Source organism: Penaeus monodon, chromosome 38, assembly GCF_015228065.2.
Source record: "Penaeus monodon isolate SGIC_2016 chromosome 38, NSTDA_Pmon_1, whole genome shotgun sequence".
NCBI lineage: Eukaryota > Metazoa > Arthropoda > Malacostraca > Decapoda > Penaeidae > Penaeus > Penaeus monodon.
This window is the reverse complement of record NC_051423.1, coordinates 33,660,884-33,667,718: the sequence shown is the minus strand read 5'-3', so window position 1 is coordinate 33,667,718 and position 6,835 is coordinate 33,660,884.

Here is a 6,835-nt window from a genome sequence, read left to right as displayed (position 1 = left end):
TGACAACAGAGAGAAGAGGAGAAGAGAAGATGGCGAAAGAGAAAAGGGGATGAGAGAGAGAAAGGGCGTTAGGTAAGAAGATAAGGAGAAGAGCAGAAGAAGAAAAGGGACTTGGGAGAAAATAGAAGAATGATAGGGAGAGAGGGAATGAAAAGAGGGCGAGGGAAAGGTGGGGGAAGGGAGGAGCGAAAGATTAAAGGAAGAGGAGAAAGGAGAGAAGGAGAGAAAGGAAGTGTAAGAAGAGAAAGGAGAGGAAGAGAGAAGGGAAAAAAGGGGGCGAAAAGGGGGGGGAGATAGTACAGAAAAGAATCGTGATTTCGACCCGACACTTGATGACAGGGTTGCCAACGCTGTTTTGCCGCTAGTCCAAGCATGTTGCAGCGTTACCAAAGGTTGAACCGCACGTTTTTTGAGGTCGCTTGAGGTTGTTTTTGTTGCTGTTTTTGTTGTTGTTTTTGTTGCTGTTTTTGTTGTTGTTTTTGTTGCTTTTTTGTTGTTGTTTTTCTTGCTGTTTTTTGTTGTTTTTGTTGATGTATTTATTGTTGTTTTTCTTGCTGTTTTTGTTTTTATTTTTGTTGCTGTTTTTGTTGTTTTTGTTGTTTTGTTATTATCATTATCATTACCATTGTTGTTAAGATTGTAAATCTCATTGTTGTTAATACTATTATTATTATTATTATTATTATTATTATTATTATTATTATTATTATTATTATTATTATTATTATTATTGTTGTTGTTGTTGTTGCTGTTGTTGTTATTATCATTGCTATCATTGATGTTGCTTGTATTATTTTTACTACTATTATAATTATTATTATACTATTTTATCATACTATCATTATCACCAGTAGTAGTATCAATTGTATCACCATTATTATTTTCATTATCATTATCATTGTTATTATTATTGTTATTATTATTGTTGTTGTTGATGTTGCTGTTGTTGTTGTTCTTGGTACTATTATTATTATTGTCATTATATTTTCGATATCATTATTATTGTTATTATCATCACACACACACACACACACACACACACACACACACACACACACACACACACACCCACACACGCACACACACACATACACACACAAACACATATACCCACACATGCACGCACATGCCAGAGAAGACTCAGTTCATCATACTTATATATCGTGACCAGAAGCAACCAAGTACCTGATCACCCACACGCCTCTCCTCTCTCTCTCTCTCTCTCTCTCTCTCTCTCTCTCTCTCTCTCTCTGTCTCTCTCTCTCTCTCTCTCTCTCTCTCTCTCTCTCTCTCTCTCTCTCTCTCTGCCTCTCTCTCTCTCTCTCTCTCTCTCTCTCTCTCTCTCTCTCTCGCTCTCTCTCTCTCTCTCTCTCCCTTCTTCTTCCTCTCTTCCCCCATCCCCATCTCCCTCCTTCTCCTTCCCTCTGCCTCTCCCTCCTTATCCCACTATCCTTCCTCCTCTCCCTCCCAATCCCCCTCTCCCTCTCCCTCTCCCTCTCAATCCCCCTCCTTCCCCCTCCCCCTCCCCCCCTCGCCCCTTTCAGCCAGCCGCTATAAGCACAAATGCCTCCCAATTTCTCGAGGCAAAGGAGGCTTGTCTGAAGCAGCCATGAAGCCATTTATCTCTCATGTCTAAAAAGCCGTCTATTGAAGCCACGGCGATTGCGTGACTCGGTCGGAATCCTGGGTCGCTGTTGGCTCTTTAGACCTGATGTTCCTCTGTACATTCGCGCATGTCATAAGCAATGCTTAGGAAAAATAGATAACACTATGAAAATAAATATAGATAAATATATAAAATATAAAATATATAATAAATATGGTAATATATATAAGATATAGTAAGATATATATATATATATAGATATATAAATTAAATATGGTGTGTGTGGTGTGGTGGGTGGTGTGGTGTTTGTGTGTGTGTATATATATATAATAATATATATATATAATAATAAATAAGATATAAATATATGAGGAAGAATATGTGTGGATATAATGATAGAGATAATATAGAAAAAGAAGATCAAGATATAAGATAATATATAATATATATAATAATAATATAGATGTTAGATAAAATAAATATAATAATGGGAAAATAATATATAAATAATAATAAAAGAAGATAGAAAGGATAGAGAGATAAAAATATATAAAATTTTAAAAAATATATATAGATAATAATAGAATATATAATATATATATATATATATATAAAAATAATATATATATATATGTATAATATAATATAAGAGTAATCTATATATATATAATATATATATATATAATATAAATATAGATAGTATAATATATATAATTTTATATATATAAATATATAATATATAATAGTGTATATATATAATAATAATATATATAAATAATATAATGGAATACACCACACACACACACACACACACACACACACACACAACACAAAACACACACCACACACACAAACACATATATATATATATATAATATATCTAATATAGATATAATATAAGAATATGAAGGATATAATTTTATATAAATATATATATATATATATAATATAATATATATTAATATATATATATAATATAATACATATATATATATATAATTATATATATAATATAGATATATATTTTATATATATATGGGGTGTGTGTGTGTGTGTGTGGGTGTGTGTGTGGTGTGTGTGTGTGTTTTGTGTGTGTGTCTAATATATATATATATAATATATATATATATATTATATATAAAATATATATAGATTTTATATATACGATATATATTATATACGTATATATATATATATATGATAATATATTATATATATTTAATAAAAATATATATATATAATACAATATATTATATATATAAATATATAAATATAATATAAATAATATTTTAAAAATATAAAATTATAAATAAAAATAATATAGTTTATTATATAATAAAATTATTTTATATAAAATATTTTATTTATATAAAATATATATATTGAATATATATTATATATAAATATATAAAATAAAAGAATTATATATAATATAATATATTATTTTTTATATATATATAAATAATATTAAATATATATGGATATATAATTTTAAACCACCCCCACACACACACACACACACCCCACACACACACCACACACACACACACACACACCCAAACACAAATATATTTTAAATATATATATATAATATATATATAATATAATATATAAATAAAATATATATATAATATTTTTTTTTTTTGTTTTTGTTTTATATAAAATATATAATATATAAAATATATATATCTATATATATAAATATATATATATAATATATTATATAACATATATATGTATACATATTATATATATAATATAATATATTTTTATATATAAAACATATATATTATATTATATATATATATATATATATTTTATATATATATATATATATATTATAATATATACATAAATGGATACATTGTCAAGTTCCGCATTTTAAATCAGTTTAGGCCAGTTTACGTCAGCACTTAGCCTCTAAGATAATGTAACATTTATTCTATTAGAATTTAATTCTTACAAAAAAAATACTTTTCGAAGTTAGAATTACAATAACCGAGAAAAAAATCATATAGAAAGCCTCCAGAGCTGACTTTTTTTTTATGTAATCTAATCTATGTCTATTTTCTTCTTCTTTTTCTTCTTCTTCTTTTTCTCTCCATTTATCTCTATCCCCTTTATTTCTCCTTTTTATCTTTGTCTTCTTCATTCTCGCCTTTTTTCGATTCTTTTTATCATTTTCCTTCTTTCCTTCTTTTATTCCATCGTTATCATCCCCTCACTCCTTCCCTCCTTTATTCCATCGTTATCATCTTCTTCTTCCTTCCTTTATTCCATCGTTATCATCCCCTTCCTTACCTCCTTTATTCCATCGTTATCATCTTCCTCCTTCCCTCCTTTATTCCATCATTATCATCACCATCTCTTTAGATTCTTTAGGCGCGACGCCATGTAATTTCTCGAAGGAGAGAGGCTAAAAAGAACATTCTTTTTTTCCAATTATGTGATCGGAGGAGATTTTATCGCTCACTCAAACGTTTTTTTTTTTTTTTTTTTTTTTTTTTTTTTTTTTTTGTCTGTCTTCGCTTTACCTTTTTTCTCTCTCTCTACGTCGTTATTTTTTTTTTCTGTGGCTGCTTTTCGGGTGTTGTATATTTGGGTGATCTATTATATATTATCACTCTCTCTCTCTCTCTCTCTCTCTCTCTCTCTCTCTCTCTCTCTCTCCTTGCTTTCATTGTCCATTTGTCTGTCTGTCTGTAGCTCCCTCCCTTCCTTCCTCTCTCCTTCTCTCCCTCCCTCCTTCTCTCCCTTCCTCCCTCTCTCTCTCCCTTCTTTCCCTCTCTCCCTTCCTCCCTCCCTCTATCCCTTCCTCCCTCCCTCCCTCTTTCCAGATTTCTCAGAGTATAACCTAAGTGTAATTCATCAAACATTACATAACAGGTAGATAAAGCAACACAATAACCTACTTGTAACGATAACACATCATAAAATTACGTAATAACCCCCTCCCCCCCCCACAAAACAAGGCATACAGGTAGAGCGTGACATTACGAGATTTTATTTATTTATTATTATTATTATTATTTTTTTTTTAAGTTACTTATGATTTAAGTATTGTCTGGACGGACTTCTTTTTCTTCTTCTTCTTTTCTTTATCTTCTTCTTCTTCTTCTTCTTCTTCATCACCATCTTCTTCTTCCACTTTTTCTTCATCTTCTTCTTCTTCTTCTTCTTCTTCACCATCTTCTTCTTCTACTTTTTCTTCATCTTCTTCTTCTTCGTTGGAAGGGGGGGAGGGGGGGAGGGGGGAGGGAAAGAGTGATACTGGGATTTTTTTTTTTTCTTAGAATCATTTTCGAAATCGGATAATTTCGGAAAATGACGAATGCAAAGTGAATGAAAATTATGTGCCTGGATTTGTATCGAGTTAAATGGTGGCTTTCTGATTATCATTGACATCCTGTTCACGTTATGGCAAATCATCATTACTTATGGTTGTAGTGTTGCCTTTTGCAATACCTTTGTTGTCTGCAATATTGTTGCTGTTTGCATTGTTGTTATTTGCACTGTTGTTGTCATTGTTTACACTGTTTTTGTTGTTGTTGCATAATTGCTGTTTGCACTGTTGTTGTTGTTGTTGCAGTTTGCATTGTTGTTGTTGTATTGTTGTTGTTTGTATTGTTGTAATGTTTCTTAATGGTTGACTTTTTCCGTTGACGTTGTTATAATCACCATTGTTTGCCTGTTGTTGTTGCCGTATTGCAATGATCTTTACTATCAGTTGCATTGTTGTTTCTTTTGTTGTTGCTGTTGTTTTGATAGATATAGTTTTACCTTTTATTTTGAGTGCCACTGAAATTATTATGATTATTTGGATTATCTTAATTATCTTCGTCATTAATCATTGTAATTATTACTGTTATTATTGTTTTGAAATTATATTGTTGTCGACGTCCTTGTTTTTATTTGTTTGTTTGTATTGCTTTTGTCGTTGTTGTTGTTGTATAGTGTTGCAATGTTGCCATAATTATCTTTTTTTTTATTGTCATGTCAGTAATTGCTGTTGTGTTAATGTCTATCATCATTTTGATTATTGTTGTTGTTGAAAATTGTTGCTGTTGTTGTGATTGTTGTTATTGTTGGTAGGATAACAATTGTTGTTGGAAGTAGTTTTAGTGATAATAATAGTATTAATGGTAATGATGATAACAATTTAAATGATGATAATTGTAATGGCAATTTTAGTTATGATGATAATGATGATGATAAATGTGATCATCATAGTAACTATAAGAATACGAATAAGACCAGTAAAAAATAATGATAATACTATTACTAATAATAGCAATGATGTAATGACATGGTAATAATGATAATGATGATGGTAATAGTAATAACAATAGTAATAATAATGATAATAACAATAGCAACAACAACAACAACACCAACAACTACAGAAACAGCAACAACAACAAGAATGATAATAATAATAATAATAATTATTATTATTATTATACAAGACAAGACAAGAGAATGGATGAAAAAGAGAAAGAAAAAAAAAATGAAAAATATCAGGACATCAAACGGGAAATCCAAAGGCTTTGGAGTCTTCGAAAAGATTCTGTGGTACCTGTTTCTGTTATTATAAGAGCCCTTGGAAATGTAACACAATCTTTTAGGAAATTTATGGAACAAATCGGAATAGAGCTAAAGATCCACTTTGCACAAAAAAACACACACTATTAGGGACAGCCAGGATATTGAGGAGAGTATCAGAGCACTGAGTAGGAACAGAACGAGGAACCTTTGATTATTGGTAATAATAAGCTTCCCCGCTTTACACGTCGGTTTACAATCTACCTGTGATTTGAACAGCAAATTTACATAATAATAATAATAATAATTATAATAATAATAATGATAATAATAGTACAAATAATAATAATAACGATGATAATAATAATAATAATAATAATAATAATAATAATAATAATAATAATAACAATATTGATAATGATAATGGAAATAATAGTGATCATAACAATAACAAAATTAATATTTATGATGTTAATAATAATAATAATAATAATTATTATTATTATTATTATTATTATTATCATTATTATTATTATTATTACTATTATTACTGTTACTATTATCATTATTATTACCATTATCACCATTATCATTATTTTTATTATGATGATAATAATGCTAATAACAATTATTATAACAATAATGATAATAATAATAATAATAATAATAATAATAATAATAATAATA